The sequence below is a fragment of the Desmodus rotundus genome, chromosome 6 (genome assembly GCF_022682495.2).
Source record: "Desmodus rotundus isolate HL8 chromosome 6, HLdesRot8A.1, whole genome shotgun sequence".
Classification (NCBI taxonomy): domain Eukaryota; kingdom Metazoa; phylum Chordata; class Mammalia; order Chiroptera; family Phyllostomidae; genus Desmodus; species Desmodus rotundus.
In genome coordinates this window covers 105,337,113-105,354,251 of record NC_071392.1, presented here as the reverse complement: position 1 = coordinate 105,354,251, position 17,139 = coordinate 105,337,113, and the positions used below count along the sequence as shown (strand labels likewise).

Genomic DNA, 17,139 nt, shown 5'->3' with positions numbered 1-17,139 from the left:
GTAGGAGTCTTCAGGATCTTAATTGTCTTAAAGGAGGTGTTTGCTTACCTGGGCTTGGGACTTCTCAGAGAAGAAGCAGGCCCTGGGGAAGGTGGGGCCCGTCTCCGATGAACTGTTCCCTTTGCAGAGTCCACGATCTGAGTCTCTGTTTTGGAACTACTTATATAATGTATACCACCTGTTATTTGGGTATTTTTAGCAGCCAGAGCCCAGTAATCCTAATCCTGTCTGTAAAGGAGCAAACTGTTTACCAGAAGCGGAGCTTTTTTCTTACTGCTGACTCACACTGACTCATCCTTCTCATTTTCCTTCCCGCCCCTTACGCTGCAACAGCCTCGCACCGGAGAGAATATGTAGGGAATTCAGTTGGGTTACTTTGGTTTTTTCTTTCCAAAATTGAAAGCTCCAAGGTTGTTGTGTCGTCGACTCCATCTCAGGTAAGGCTCAACTGCGCGGCCCTGAGCGGCCAGAATGACGGATGACGGGTGGCTGAACGTCTCCCATAAAACCGAGACAAACCATTCCTTTTGGCGAAGAGATTAGACAGGTGCCTGAAACATACGTGTTAGCAACTAAACACATGTTGTCACCTTAAGTTCTGTTGAAACCAGAATAGCTCTTCTTTTGAGATAAGAAACCTGAGTAGAGTTAGAGCCAGAGTTGTGATGTCTTAACTGTTGGATCTGAGATGACATCCCAGGATTCAGGCACTGTGTTGGAGTCAGCAACATGGGGAAGCAAGGTTCTAGACCAGATGACCAGCATCCTCATGCCTGTGTTTGATATTCATTAAATGAAGATCATTTGTGAAGGTCATAAGTGAAGATCTGGCCTATTTCCAGGTCGCCTGTGATGTGCCAGATGCCAGGGCTGCCACGGTGAGTAATGACGATGTGGTGCCTGCAGTCATGGACCCTGCAGTGTGACTCGTGTGTGACGCGCTGTGGTGGTGGACACGGAGGACGGGGAGGGGAGCCGGGAAGTGCCTGGCCTGCTCATCTGAGCACGTGCTCGTGTATGAGGGAGGAAGGAAGGCTTCTTGGAGGGAAGGACACTGAAGCTGAGACTGACTGGCCGCGCAGGAGCCAGTTAGAAGAAGGGGTGGGGCAGGGGTGGCTGAAGAGATTCCAGGCAGAAGGAGCCACACGTATGGAGGCCTTGACGTGGGAAGGAGCTCGCTCTTGGAGGATGTGAAATAGGTTCCAGTGCGACCGGCCAAAGGACAGTTGAGCGAGGGGGAGTTTGGCACGAGATAAATTTGGGGAAGCTGCTAGGGCCAGGCCATGCAGAGCGCTGCAGATCAGTTTATTCATTCACACACACAAAAATTTTCTTCTTGTTCTGGCCAGGTAACTCAGTCGGTTAGAGTGTCATCCCGAAACTCCAAGGTTGCAGGTTCGATGCCTGGTCAGGGCACTTACAAGAATCAACCAGTGAGTGAGTGCATAACTAAATGGGACAGCAAATCTACGTTTCTCTCTCCCCCGCCTCCTGCCCTTTCTCTGTCCCCCCCAGAAATGGAAAACAATTTAACAGGGAGACTTCACACATGGTGCGGTGCTCAGGGCACATGCACGTGCCCTTGGAAACCACCCCCATTGTGTGTGGGACTTCCAACCTGTAGGAGCAGCAGTGGGGGAGATGGGTTTTGAGCAGGGCCCAGACGTCCTGCTGGCTTAGAGCCCCGTGGGGTGGAGGGCACCCGTGGGACGGGGCTGCGGTGGGTGGTGGTTTGCACATGGGTGGTGGAACCCAGAGTGGGAATGGGCCAGGATCTCCGTTTTCCTAAGACTTTTTTTTAATTAAAAAAAAAATATTTTTATTTTTGGGCTCTCAGAGGATGTTTACTAAAGTGGGGACAGTGAAACAGGAAAGTCTTAGGGTGTTGAAGCAACAGGAGAAACTAAGTGGGCTGCTGTGGCTCGCTCAGAAGTCAGTGAAAAGGGGGCCTTGGGGACAGGGTCGGAGTGAGCCCGGGACAAGCTGCTGCTGCTGCCCACTGCTCCCTGCTTGCAAGCCTTGGGGGGGGGGTCTCTTAGAGTTTAGGAGGTGCAGGCCTGTGGGGGAGGGTAAGTAGGGAGGGAAGGGCGCTGGTGTGCTCCTGGGAGGGAGAGTGCGCCCCTAAGAGGTTTCTAGCAGAGGACAAACCCCTGAGTGCTTTGTAGGCCCCAGAGTGCCTCAGCAGACAGAGCACTGAAGGCCGCGCCTCCTGCGTTCTGCAGGAAGCCTCCCCAGGCACGGCCGGCTGCAGGGCAGTGTGTCTCCCGACCCCACGGGCACACACACGACAGTAACCACCTTACTGATGCATTTTTGTTAGCGACAGTACATGTGACGTTTTCTTTTTCTAAGAGCAGAGTATTAAAAATACCGTTTCAGTTTTGGGTTTCAGGGATTTAGCAAAGCTTCTATAGTTTAAGTGTTCTATTTCAATATCTGGATTTTTGACATGGTAGCAGAAATTAACGTGCTACTGTGCTTTTTTGTTGTCATTGCTTTACTTTTTAAAGATCTTATTATTTTTAGAGAGAGGGGAAGGGAGGGAGAAAGAGAGGGTAACATAGATGTACGAGAGAAACATGGATCAGTTGTCCCTCCCATGCCCCCAGCTGGGGACCTGGCCAGCAGCCCAGTCGTGCGCCCCCACCCGGAGTCACCCCGCAAACTTTCGGTTCACTGAGCCACACCGGTCAGGGCTTGTTGATGTTATTCTTAAAGAAAGAAACGGTATTATGGATAGAATTATTCTCAGTGTCTCTAATTAAGAAATGCTTTTGGTTTTTATTAAAAACAAATAATGTTTTGAGAGATCTAGATCTATTCTCCACCTCCCCCTTTTTTTCCTTTAAAAAAAAGTTAGAAATAGTGCTTAAAAACAGTTTATTGCCAAAACGCTCTGAAATACGTTTATAGGAAGTTTGTTTCTCACTAGATGTTTTTGTTTCCCCAAAGTTTCCCAAGCTCGGTAGGTTTTATGTGAATTTATGTAAATGTTTCCATACACATTGGCCTTAACCTAAATCCTTCTAAGTATCCAGGCTGCCTTGTATCTTTCTGTGTCTAAATTCAGAGATACCATCCTGTTGGTTTTGCATAGGATTACAAAGTGGTTTTGGCTCATGTGGTTTACCTCCCCATAGATTTTTGGTAATACTTGAGGATTTCATCTGAAAAAATTCCCGCACAAATTCTGAAAGTATTTCTTTCACCCAGTATGCCCGCTTTGGTGTGTGTATAGATTATTTTGTTTATTGTTGCTCGTATTAAAACTCATATTTTAACTTTATATTTTCAGCTTTATTGAGGCATAATTGACGATTAGAATTGTATATATTTAAAGTGTACGACATACATATACTTTGTGAAATAATTACCCCAGTCAGGTTAGCACATCCATCGCCTCAGATAGTGTGTGTAAGATTCGAACGCTTAAGCTTTGCTCTCTTAGCAAATCTCAAGGTACAACAGTGTTACTGATTATAGTCGCCACATTGTACATTAGGTCCTTGGAGCTTAATCCCATTATAACTGAAGGCTCCTGCCTTTTGACCCGGCATCTCCCATCTCTCCTCCCCTCGAGTCGCTGGAAATTCCATTCTCCTCTGTTTCTGTGAGTTCAACTTTATTTTTAGGTTCCACGTGTAAGTGAGGTCATAGAGTATTTGTGTTCCTGTGTGTGGTTTGTTTCTGCAAGGGACCCCTAAAGCTACTGGTCGTGAGGAACAAACTGTCAGTCTTTAAATGACTGTAATATTTTAATGTAACGGGATGAATTGTGACACCCCATTCTGTAATGTAGACACGTTTCCAGAAGGTGGACTACGGGGGCGGGCGTTGCTTTTGCTGGTTAAATGGTCCTCGTTGTCGTGGTAGCAGTAAACACAGTAGTACCATTAGTTTATGGAAGACTCGGGATGTTTTAAATACATAGTTTCCTTTAATCCTTACAACAATCCTGTGAACTGGGTATTTTATTCTCCACGCTACGGGTAAGAACACTGAGACTTGAATAGACTATTCGATTTGTTTAGTTGGTTGGTTGATTGGTTTTGGTAAAGGTCAGGTATGTTTTGCCCTATACTGTGCTTCTCAATAGCAGACACTCAGTGAGTATTTGAGTGATAAATAATTGTGGGAGAGGTAAGATCAGCTTGCCTTTCGCAGTACTCCCTTTTATTCTGTTTCGACTGTCAACTGTCCAGGCCAAGACCCTACTTCTTCAAGTCTAGTTAGTCTGCCGTTTTCCAGGCTGCCTGTACTTGAGTCCGTCCTCCTGGTGGGACTCCTTCTGCAGAGGCGTGTCTGAGTCCCGCTTTGCCTGTGTCACCCTGCCGCTTACAATATGTTGGTCACTTCGTGTCTTCTGTGGAGTGATGATCTGATCGTGGGCTTCGGCTTTGAGTGGCCCTTAGTATGAACAAGCACCAGCCATTCCAGTGTCTCTCAGCCTCAGAACAGTTCATGTGGGTTTCCTTTTTGACGTGAACTGTGTAAAAACACACACATATGTATATATAAAAGTGCCGACTGGGACAATTAAACGTCTTCTCCCTCTTCCCCCAAGTCCCCATTCTCATTTCATGGAAGTGACTATTGGAAACGATTTCCTGGCTAATCCTTCCAGAAATTGTGTGTATCCAAGCAGAAATATTAGATCTGGTTGCTTTAAAAGTATATAAATTATACAGTGTTCTGCCCCTAGTGCTCACACAGATCCATCTCATTCTTTTAAACCGCTTCATGGTTGTATCTGTTACAAATCTGTTGGCTTGGAATAACAGACTCCGGGAGCGTACTGGAGGAATGTAGGACAAAGTTTGGAACATAGTCAGGACCCAGGCAGACCTAGAAACCATGAAATAGTAGGTTCAGTGGACCTACTTTAGCAGGAGCAGCCGGGCCAATATTGCCGTGACTGCCCTAGAACTGTCAAATTCCAAGGCCCCTTTGTCTTTGCGTTACTTGCTTAAGATTCCGGGTCCCTGTGGGGGAGTGCCGCCAGATAGGATCCAGGCAGCTGGACGCTGAACAGCTTACAAAAATGATGAATGTCCATTCCAGTGGTGTTCTGTTGTATAAATATGCCACGATTTATTTACTAGCTACCTCTTGGTGGATATTCAAGTTGCCATAGTCAAAATTTTTTATTAGCAAAACCTGTTGCAAAGGGAATTATATACGCCTGTGAATTTTTAAAAGTATACCTATGGAATCAGCTTCCAGTAAAAGACTGTGTTGCGTCAAAGGGTATGTATGTTTGAAAATTTAATGAATACTGCCAATTTATCCTTAGAACCTTGCGCTAGTTTACACTCCCATCTAGAGAGCGAACTGGCTTTCTTTTAACTTGTAAGATACAAAGTTACTTAAAACCAAATACTCCCAAAAAGCCACAAAATACCAAAGCCACAAAGTATCAGACCAGGTGGAAAACCAAGTTTAAATGGCTAGAAAATAGAGTTTCAACATTTACCAAGGAGGACATGTGTTAACAGGTTTTTTTATCAGATAATTACAGTTTTCCATTAAGAGACTAACTTGTAGCCCTGCTGTTGCGGCTCGGCTGGTTGGAGCACCTTTCTGTGCCCTGAAAGGTTGCCCATTCAACTCCCCGTCAGGGCACACGCCTCGGTTGAGAGTTCGGTTCCCTTTTGGTGTTTGTACGAGAGGCAGCTGATTGATGTTTCTCTCTCACATCGATGTTTCTCTCCCTTTCTCTCTCCTCCCCTTCCTCTCACTCTCTACAATCAATAAGTATGTCCTCCGGTGAGGACTGAAAGAAAAAAAAGAAACGAAACGAACATGTTCATCAATACCCGAGGCTGTCACAGTAGACTTTCGGTGAAATGTTGGAAGGTAAATCAGCTTCCCTTTCCCCACGTTTTCCGTGTTTGGCTTCCTCAACACTGGATCCTTTCCTCACGCTACTGCTTATCTTTTCAGAATTTGTTGTATTTGAATAGACAGTACTATTATATGCTACAAAATTCACAAGTTAACAACAGGTATGTGACAGGAATTTTACTTCAATCAGTATCAAGAATGAAATGAGGGGGTCATATAGTCATTAACAAGATGAGATACAGTGAACCAGGGACTGAGCAAACAAGAGAAAGGACTCACGGACATGGACAACAGTGTGGTGATTGCGGGGTGGAGGTGGAAGAGAGTGTGAGGGGGATGATGGAAAAAATACAATACAAACAAACTATTAAAAAAGATATAATGACCAATTTTATGCCAAACACTCTGAAAATTTAGGTGAATGGATAAATTTGTTAGTAATATAACTGTTAATGAACCAGCAATTAAAAACCTTCCCACAAAGAAAACTCTAGGCCCAGGTGCTTCACAAGGAAGTCATACCAAGCATTTAAGAGAGAGGTAATTAATATTATACAAACCCTTCCTGAGAATAGAAAGAGGTTAGCAAAAAAGTAAAAAATAAAACAAACAGAAAACCTGACAGTGACATTGTGAGAAAGGAAAACGCACAGGCCAGTTTTCTCACGGACGTGAAAAATTCCAAACTAATTCTCAACCAGGCAAAATCCAGTATTGTGCCGACTGTTGTGATGTGAGAAACTAGCCTAAGTGTCGTGGCTTAAATAGCCATTTTACTATCCCAAAGGTTCTGTTGGGCCAGGAGTTTGCACAGGGCACCACGGCCTGGCTGGTCTCGGCTCCACGTTGTCTGGACCCCCCCAGAGGGAAGACCCAAAGGGGCGCTGGGACCCTCGGGAGGAGGTTTCACAGTTCGTGCTGCCTGTCGCGTGGACCCTCCGCTCCTCCTCGGTCTGTCTGCCCCGCTGGCTGAGCTCCTTCCCAGCACAGCAGCCATTCCAGGTGCGGGGCGCTAGAGAGCACGTGGGAGGCACTTAGCATTTTTATGGTCCAGTCTTAAAGTTCACACACCGCCATACCCACAGTACTCTCCTGGTCGAGACAGCTCCAGAGGTCCGTCCAGATTCCAAAGAAGAGGTCGCAGACCCTGCACACATTACATGGAGCGTTAAGGCTCCGTTGTAAGAAAAGCCGGGGGAACGGGGCGGCACTGCGGAGGCCACGTTTGGAAACACAGGCCCCTACCTCACTGTGTATGGAAAGGGGACACATCATGACCACGTGGGGCTTGAGGTCCAGGTTGGTTTACCGCCAGTGACTCGAGTGCGACTTGTTAACAGAGTGAAGGAGAAAAATCACGGTTGTATGGTAAAATCCAGCATCCCCTCCTGATTAAAACGACAAGTAGTCACCGAGGAATAGGTGGGAACTTCCTTATCTGCTGGGGAGTAGCTGTAAAACACGTACAGCAGACATACTGACTGGTAAATTTTTACTTCGAGGAAATTTTCACTCTGGGGTCAGGACCAGAGTTGCCCATTACAAGCATTATTTCTATTCGACATTGTTGGAAGTTCTGGCAATCACAGTGAGGCCAGAAGATGCATTGTTTAAGTACAGGAAAGGAAGCATTAATAGCTTATTGTTTACAAGTGACATGATTGTTTATGTAGAAGTTATAAAAGAATTCTATATAAATTATTAAAGCTATAAAAGTTTTGCAGGTTTGCTGGATGCTAAATCAATATACAAATCAATTATATTTCTATACTATGCCAGCTACAAATCAATTATATTTCTATACTATGCCAGCTACAAATCAATTATATTTCTATACTATGCCAGCTACAAATCAATTATATTTCTATACTATGCCAGCTACAAATAGAAAATTAGCTTTTAAAAGATATTCTTTACAACAGCATCAAAAATAGCAGGTCCCTGTAGAGAAAAATCATAAAAACTTGATTGAGAGATGCGAAGAGCACCCAAACAAAAGGAGAGATGGGTCATGTTGCAGATACGAGAAAACTCACTACTGTAAGGATATCGGTTCTTTACAAAACATGGGGGTCTATTCTAGGTTAGAGGAGACTTAAGAAATGAATAGTCAAGTTCAAAGTGGGGTTCTTGATTGGATCCTCTATCCATAAAAAAGAGAAAAATCTGCCTTTCATCCTTCCCCTTCAGCTGCCATGGAGAGACCTACCACTGTTTCCGGTTTCTCGTGCGTTCTTCTAGAGACAGTTGATACGTGTAAGAGCAAATATGCACATTTGTATTACAAATTTAGTAGTATGCTGTTCATATTGTTCCACACCAGGCTTTTAAAAATATATCCTTTGGATATTTTTGTATCACTAAATGCAATTTTTTTCCCAATTTGACATGTGATTTTTACTTTCCTCATTGTGGTTTTTGCCATGCAAAATATTTTTATTTATACATGGTCAAATTGTCAATGTTTTCTTTAATGACATCTGGATTTTTAACTTGTACGTCATACTTGGAAAGGCCTCCCCCATTGTGAAGTTTTAAAATGTTGTGTCTCTTTCTACTACTTATATGGCTTGATATTTTTGCATTTGAATTTGTAGATGCACCGGGAGTTATTTTCAGTGTGAGATACAGGTTCTACTTACTAACCTCACCTTCTCAGGTAGAGGGAGAGGTTAATTTTGACTGCAGGAAAGAGAGGGTCTAGTAGAGTCTTCAATTTAGGGAATGGAATTCCTTTTACTCAAGGAATGGGGATGAGCCCCTAAGTCAGAGCTCCCTGCTCCCCACACCAGGTGGGGGAAAAGGGCGTTTTAGGCTGAGTCCTTTCTCAGTATTCCTTTTCATTTCTCAAAACTGTCCGGCACTGCAGTAACATCGGCCTCATGGCACGTTACGAGTTTGATCTCCGTTTGCTCCACGTTAAAGTCGCTGTTTTCTGATGTCAAGGGAGGGCACACATTCATTCCGTTCGTAAGCTCTCTCCAGATTGTGGTATGGCGTGGCTTACAGTGGGTTCTAGCCGTTCTTCTTGTGATCACCGGTTTCTCCATCTCACCCAGCGATCGTCTTTACCTTCCTGTAACTCCCCTCTGTGTATTACAAGTGCCTGCAAGCTGCGAGCACGGGAGGACGCACGCCTTCCTGGCCGTGATTCCGCACTCCTGTCATTCATTGTCCTGGACCTACATGTGCAAACCCTTCAAACCTTTGACACTCACTTCAAACGTACCAATGGAAATAAAGAGAATTAGCAAGCATTTTTCTTCATTAGGCCTTGTCCCTGATGTGAATGCTACTATGCTACTTGGTCTTGGATGAATGATACTTTGATTTAAAAACTTAAGAAAATATATAAAAATATCATTTAAAAACTGCTTACCTCACTATTTTAACTAAAGCATGAGTTTTCATGGTGTTTGTGGGTTTTTCTCTATTCTGTGGATTCATCTAAACTTATTTTTAGGTGTCTCCTGTCTGCCAGGCAGGCATTGTGCTTGGTGCTGGGCTGCAGAGTTGAATAAAATACATTCTCCCCGTTGACAGAAACATAACAAATAATCTTAATGTACTGTGCTGAGAACTATAACTGTGGTGCTTACCAGGTACTGGTCAGAATTTTTGGTAGCAAACACCCAAATCTGCTCTAGTTGGTGTGAGCAGAAAGGTAGCTTATAGGGTCTCCAGGAAGTTGGTAGATCTGGGCTTGACCATTACACAGATGACAATGAAGCAGCCAGGACAGTGCTCCATGAGACATGCCCGACCGCACTAAGGGAGGCTGTTCAGAGAAAACACCACGGCAGCCGTGACTCCCTTCTCTAGCACAAGGCATCATGGACCTCGGAAACCATGCCCCAGCACAGCCCCAGCTCCCGAGCTGGTCATTTTCTGTAAGGTCTGCAGGGCAGGTAGATGCAGTTAGCTCCGTTCGTGGTCTTGATGTTCCTCATGCCCCTCGTTGGTTTGCAGCAGCAACCACTGAGTTTGCAAGAGCCTTGCCTTCAGTGTGGACCTCACCTCAGATGACGGTAGATGATTCCTTTAAAATCTCAGCCCTGAGTGTCGTTGACCATAGCACCCCCTCCTCTAATGCAGGGAGTGGCAGACCGTGGCCTGCAGGCCAAACGGGGGCCTGCCACCGGTTTTTCACGCAGCCACGTTAATTGGTCTGGACTTTGTCTCTGGCTGCTTTGGCACTGTGGTCGCATAGTCGAGCAGTTGTGATAGGAGTTACTTGCTGGATTAGTTCTTTAAAATGATCGGTTGCTTGTTCAGGGAGCTACTCTCTGTGTTAGAGGGTCCTAAGAGACTAGGACAGGCAGCCAGTGTTCCTGTGTTCACCCTGGGCCTCTTACAGCTCCCTGAGTAATACAATGTCCTCAATCAGGTTCCTTTGGGACATTCCAGTCAAGAAACCTCATTCAAAAATCTCAACTTGCGTGCCAGCGTTTATTGCTGTGAGCCCGTCTTCATTGCCAGAGTCCAAAGAAACCATGGGCTCTCCTTCTGTAATGAAATTTACTACTACTACTACTATTATTGTTATTATTATTATTATTGCCTTTTGCCCTGTTAAGTGTCCCTTCTGGTCCTCAGCTTCACATGATGATGTCTCCATGTCATGGAGGATTCTCCTTAGAAGTCTAGAAAACTCTCTGCCGTGACATATGGATAATCTTGGGAAATGGCCGGAAACAAATGGGTATTGAGGAGTACTTGGAAGATCAGTCTTTCCTGTGAATTAATGAAATCAGAATCATCTGTGCTGATGTTTGCAAATATGGAGTTGACAGTTGGGTGCATAAGGATTGTAGGGGCCATAATTCAGGTATAACTTTGTTCTTCTCCTTTTTGAACCCATATAACATACTTAGCCCAGACTGAGGTCTTCTGGTCTTATTCCCCCTCTCACGGGCTGCAGCCTGACTCTCCCTCGGTGGGGCTGAGGGGTGGAGAGTCCCAGCCCTACTCTCCCTTTCCGGATTTTCTTTTCATTCACACTGAGCTTCTGGTCAGTCAGCTTCCTCTGGTTCCTGTAACAGAAGAGGCCAGCCTGCTTTTGTTCTGTTTCAAATTCGTTTAAATTTATCGTCAAGTATATCATCTTTCTTTTTGTTTTCCTAATGGGGACTTTTAAAAACGTAAGTATCTACAGGCACTGCCGACTGCCTTCGTCCTGCCCGAGGGGGAGGGGAGGGTCCCTTTTATCTTTTGCGAGTCAGCTCTCTTTCAAAGTCTGCTTAATGCAGGCCTGGAATTTGTTCCTGGCTAAGAATTTTCATCTGTGGACACAAAAGCCTCTTTGCAGCTTGAATAAATAGTCTCTGTATATTATAAATCGTGGCATTGTTGCACATTAGTTTGAAGTTACCTTTAGTTCTGTGGACTGACAGCCTTATTCTTGATTTACTCTTTTCACTGTACTGAAACCACTGGGTGTATAATTATCAGCTGAGCTGGCAGGAGCAATCTGATCAGTCCTGGAAGTGAGAAGAAAGCTCTGGGGCCCTCTCTCTGTGCTCGTCCCATCAGAGCTTTCGAAGAAGGGCTCTGGCTAAGTAAGCACTTCCCTCTGGCAGGGGGGTCCTGTTTCATCCTCGCTCGTCTCCACCTGCAAATCTTCCTTTTTCCTTTCCTGGGACCTGCTGTTCTCCATCCTTTCTCCTCTTCCTTCCTCTGTGCTGAGGCTCTTCATGACCATTCCTGTCGTCAAGTAGCCAACTGAGCTTGGAGACCTTCCTTCCTTCCCACTTTCTGGTGTGCCTTTCTCATGTCAGAAGGATCCCGGTGCCCGCCCCCCCCCATTCCGGGCACAGGCTGACAGCACACCTCCCGGGCCAGGCCAGAGACTGTGCTTGGCTGGCAGAGGGTGGCTCATGTCTCTCCCCACCGTTCAATGGCCAGACAGCGTGTTTGATGTTATGGTGGTTTTCCGCTTTCTTCACTGTTACAAATCATTGCTATAAATGTCTCTCTCACTTGTAAGTCAGAGTATGTACATTTCCATAGCATTTGGTATGTGTCATCCAAAGGGAGTTAAAAATAGCTTTTTATGTTTTTCTTTTTATGGAAGTAATACTGTATTTTTATTAAAAAAGTAATGCTTTTTAGAAAAAAATTAAAATAACAGCAGGCGGAAAGAAGAAAATAAAATTATCGTCACTGTTATTAAGTTTGTCTTCTTTTTTAAATCAAAATACTATTTTCCTTTTACAAATATGAAACCCTAATATATATTGGGTTGGCCAAAAAGTCCGTTACATTTGTTTCTGTAAGACGACTCTAGTAGTGCTTAGTTGTCTTTAACTTCATTCGAAACGATTCTGTTAGATTGTATTGTGACAGCTGTCATATCAGTGTGCATTTTTTTAAAAACTTGTTAAAATTGGTGAATTTTTGTGCAGCCATTTTAATATTACCGATGGGAAAAAATGCAACATTTTTGGCATTTTATGCTTTATTATTTCAAGAAAGGTAAAAGCACAATTAAAATGCAAAAAACATTTGTGCAGTGTATGGAGAAAGTGCAGTGACTGCGCAAATGTATTAAAGGTGGTTTGTGAAGTTTCTTGGTACTGTTGACATTTTGGCCAAATGATTCTTTGCTGAGGGGCTGGCTTATGCATTGGAAGATGTTTAGCAGCATCCCTGGCCTCTACCCACTAGAAGCCAATGGCATGAGATAGCTGACCTACTCAAAATATCCAAATCAATAAAGTTATTGGTGAAGATGAAAAATGTGTCTTTTATTTTGCAGAAGAAACTAAACAGACTTCTTGGGCAACCCAATACATCTTAACATGAAAACAAGACTTTTCATGTCATTAGATATTCTTCTATAGTATTACTTATTGTGGCTACATAATATTCCATTCTATAGATATATTAAACTTTATTTAGTCACTCCTCAATTGTGGACTTCTAGGATTGTGTTCGGTTTTTTACTATTCTAAGCAGTGCTGAAGTGAACAACCTTGAGTGAAATCTTTGCACACATCTGCCCTGGCTGGTGTGGCTCAGTGGATGGAGCACAGGCCTGAGACCTAGTGGTTGCTAGTTCGATTCCCAGTTCGGACACATGCCTGGGTTGTGGGCCAACCAACCAACGTTTCTCTCCCTCTCTTTCTCCCTCCTTTCCCCTCTCTCTAAAAATAAATAAATAAAATCTTTTTTTTTAATAAATAAAATCTTTAAAAAATATCTTTGTACACATCTATAATGATTTCTCTTGGATAAATTCTTTGAAGTGAAATGACTGGGTCAAAGGGCATGTACACTTTTTAAAATTAGTAAACTACTTATTTAGATTAGTGTTAAGTTTAAGCAAAATTGAGCAGAAAGTACAGAGTTTCCATATATATACCGTGTGTACAAGGTCTGTCCGGAAAAAGTCCAGCCATTGTTAATATTAACAAGAACAGTTTGCGTGAACAAGACATCAGTGTAACCTGGCAGCCAAGGAGTGTGAACTGGGATGCATGTGTGTGAACAATGACAACTTCACTGTACTAGTCGGTGGGGGCGGTAGACACTGTTGGGTGAGCGTGTGTACTGTGTGGCCATCACATTCAAAATGACTGAGTGAGTAGAGCAATGCATCTGCATCAGATTTTGTGTTAAGCTTGAACATTCCTTCACGGAAACTATTTGGATGATTCAGGAGGCTGCAACTATGGGCAGCTGGTGACTGGCAGCCGCATCACAACAATGTGCCCGCTCATGACTCACTTCTCCTGCAGAGTTTTTTGGTGAAACATCAAAGCACCCAGGTGACTCAGCCCCACCACAGCCCAGATTTGTCTCCCTGCGACTTCTGGCTTTTCCCAAACTAAAATCACCTTTGAAAGGGAAGAGATTTCAGGCCATTGATGAGATTCAGGAAAACATGGCAGGACAGCTGATGGCGATCGGGACAACTGTGTGAGGTCCCAAGGTACCTACTTTGAAGGGGACAAAAGCATCATTGTCCTGTGTACAATGTTTCTTGTAATCTTGTATCTTACTCAATAAATGTCTCTCTCTTACATAGCACGCGGCTGGATACTTTCTGGACAGACCTCTTGTATGTACTCTTTTTTTTTTTTAAGATTTCCATACGTATTATCAAATTGCCTTTTAGGAATGTTGAGGCATTTTCCATTTGCACCTACATTTTTCCGTATCTCCATAACACTGGTACAAAGAAACCTTTGATAAGGCACATTTAAAGCAGCATACCTATTCCTGTCATCCTAAGACTGGATTTCTTTTATTTTGAAATTTATATTTTTATTATTCGTCCCATTACTATTTCTTATGGTAGGTGATGGCAGAATACCACCAACCTTCCTTCTTTTGCCAATATAATAAAAATTATAAAATACATGTACACAAGAATAAACATCCAGGTAGGACAGAACGATAGAATAAAGTAAAATAATCTTTCTTCTACTTACCAGGCTTTCTCCTGAAAGCCACTGTTTTTTTACTTTAATAGTTTTTAGTAATTGGGGTGTCCCAAATTCTAAATAACACACACACACACACATACATGTTTTCTCCCTCATTTCTCCTTTTAGACAGTTAACTTTGACAAGCAGCTCTGTGTTACTCGAATTGCAGGTGTCTTTAAAGGCTCTGGCACCTGCTCGTCTCGCTGGATTTGTGCTGTTTATTTGGCCTCACAAAATACTCGCTTTTAAGCTCAGCCATGCCTTTGACCTACTTGCTAGGGTGATGGCACCCATCATTTGAGGGGGTTGGGAAATTTAGTCCATCTATTGGCTGAAATAATGGTCTTAATCCACTCACTTTGTAGCTCTGTAAAAGATGAAGAAATTAGCATCTCTGTACTTCTCATTCTACCACCTGTTCTTCTCTCCACCTCCCTACATTTAAATGCAATAGATACTATTATTTTCTTTAGCTTACAAATGAGATATCAGAATTCAGAGAGGTTAAGTGATTTGCCTGAGGTCACACAGCTGGTAAGTGGAAGATGGAGCCAGGATTTGCGTTTACACCCTTGCTTTAACAGTACTACAAGGACACAGTCTCTCCACTTTTATCCCTGCTGCTACCTCTCCTGGCCTTGCTGTTTCAATCATCACTGTCATTTCCTCTGTGAATTTAGGACAAGGTGGGTCTGTCTGTATTCTGATTTTGGCTGCAAGGCTCACAAGCTGTAAATGACCCTAGGCAAGTCACTTGGCCTCCACTTTTTTTTTATTCAATGGGAATATAAGCACTTACAAAGAGATACTGTGTTGCAGAAGAAATGAGACAATGTATGTGAATGAGCCACATACAGACCAAGTAGCAGACACTATTATCACAGAGGTCAGTAAATATTGGCTGATCCAACCGTGCAAACCAGCAATGTGGGTTGCAGGCTTCTCTTAGCATTAGATGAGTTTTTCAGAACATTCTTCTACTTTGTTAATTCCTTTCACTTAAAGTAGCATTAAAAAACCAATGGTTTCTGTTTATTAGAGAAAAGGGCTTTGGTTTTTGTTTTGATTTGTTTTGTATGAGATATTTCTATGTAGACACAGAGAGAACAGAAGTCAGAGGAGCAGGCTGGCTATTTAAACCCACATGGGTGTCCTGGCCCTGTGCTGCTTTCCTCTTCTTGTGCTCAGTATTCGTGTCAGTCATCTCCACCTGTTGTTTTATTTGTAGTCAGTAAGTCCTGACTTTGGGGCCAAAAAGGGAAGTGGAGGGGTGAGGTTGGTCTGAAATTGTTAGGCAGAAGTTAGAACATGCAGGAGGAGGAAGGTGGGAGGGGGTCCACAGGGCCCAAAGAAGAAGCCCATAAAACAGCTTTGGTTAATTGCTGCCGCTGGTCACTATCTGTTTTACTAAGAGGGGGTCCACAGTACTCAAAAGCCCATAAATAACTTTCGTTAACTGCCTTAACCTTGATTAACTGTCTCCAGTCACCTATCTGTTTCACTACGGATGACAAGAGGTGGCCTGGAGCAAGATAAGAATCTGGGCTAACAATCCTCCACACTTGCCTTCCCCCAGGGGAGGCGACAGAGGACCTGGCGCCTTGCCACCCTTTCCTGTGCCTTCTCCCCCCTCTGGTCAAGGCCCCTTTGATAGACCTGCTTGCATACTCATTGCTGGTCTGTAAATCTTTACTGCCTCAGTGAGAACATAGTATTTCCCACAACAACCTCTGTTAACAATTTGGTATATTTATATCCTTTTAGAGATTTAAATGCATATAGCAACAACAAAAACGCTGGCTTCAAACCAAGTACTGTGCATTGTCTCGTTAAATCTCACAGTCTCTGAGATGGAGGCCTCTGTTTACCAAAAAATAAACTTGAGGCATATAGCTAGCTAACTGGTGACTTGCCTGAACGTGTTTCCAATATTTGCTGCTATAGGCAATCTGCAATAGAGATGTAACTAACAATGTAATCTTGTCTGATTATCTCCAAATGATAAATTTCCAAAATTAGAATTACTTGGTCAGAAAGTGTACACATAGAACTTTGAGTTCGGTTTGAGAGAGGAGCTTAAGAGCATGGCCTTGTGACCCTGCTCATCAGTGTGCGTGTCCCCATTGCGCTGGCCCTCTCTGGGCTTCAGCTCTGCCTCGGTTTGCTCGTCTTAAAGTGGGATGACGACAGAAACCTCGTGTTGTTATCAGGGAGACCCGAGTCGGGGGTCTCCTCCTCCTCGTTCTTGCCTTGCTCACAAGAGAAGCATTAAGCAAGAGACGGCATGCATAGTGGAAATGAGATGATAGTAAGTTTATTTATGAAATACACTTAAGCAAAAGACTGCAAGTGGGCGCTCAGCTAATCTGAGTGCCTTATGTTTATTGGAAAGTGAAGCTGCAGGTTTGTCTACATGCTGAGAAAAGAGCTACAAGCAGACAACCAGCGAATCTGAGGGCCCAGATATCGGGACTCTAGGAGTTACATGCTTTAGTCAGCCTCTAGGTACTCCTCCTTCTCCCCCTTCCAGACCTTGAGATTAATAAACACTTTGGTCTTAGTGATATTGCTACAGAGTCTCCCTTTCCCAGCACAGAGTCTCCAGGGCTCCCCTCCTCCTGCACGGCCTTTGCTTGTGATGTTCGGTCCGCCTGGCAGTCTTATTGGTCCGGGCTCGGGACTGCTGAATCACCGGGTGAGACTTGTCTCTCTCCCCCTTCCTGTCTGTCCTGTCTAGCAACATGGCTGCCAGATTTAAATGAGATGGTCGTGGAAAGTCGTCGGCTAGTATCTAACACATGGGAAGCACAGCATAGTAGACGGGCCAGGTTGTTGCGCCTTATAAAGCTAACAGTTTTTTGGG

The 17,139-nt window shown here is 43.9% G+C and overlaps 1 protein-coding gene across 5 annotated transcripts in view; it reads left to right on the top strand.

The window, feature by feature from the left end:
- PKIG (cAMP-dependent protein kinase inhibitor gamma) overlaps positions 1-17,139 on the top strand; it is a 69,635-nt gene that overhangs the window by 11,995 nt on the left and 40,501 nt on the right. Inside the window, exon 1 of one of the 5 annotated variants that reach the window (XM_045194803.3) lies at positions 321-437. The exons of 3 other annotated variants lie outside the window; for them this stretch is intronic. The gene's annotated coding sequence lies outside the window, so the exon portion shown is untranslated. Of the gene's footprint in view, positions 1-320; positions 438-17,139 lie in introns of those variants that run through there. One more of the 5 variants, XM_045194801.3, reaches the window with a different exon arrangement.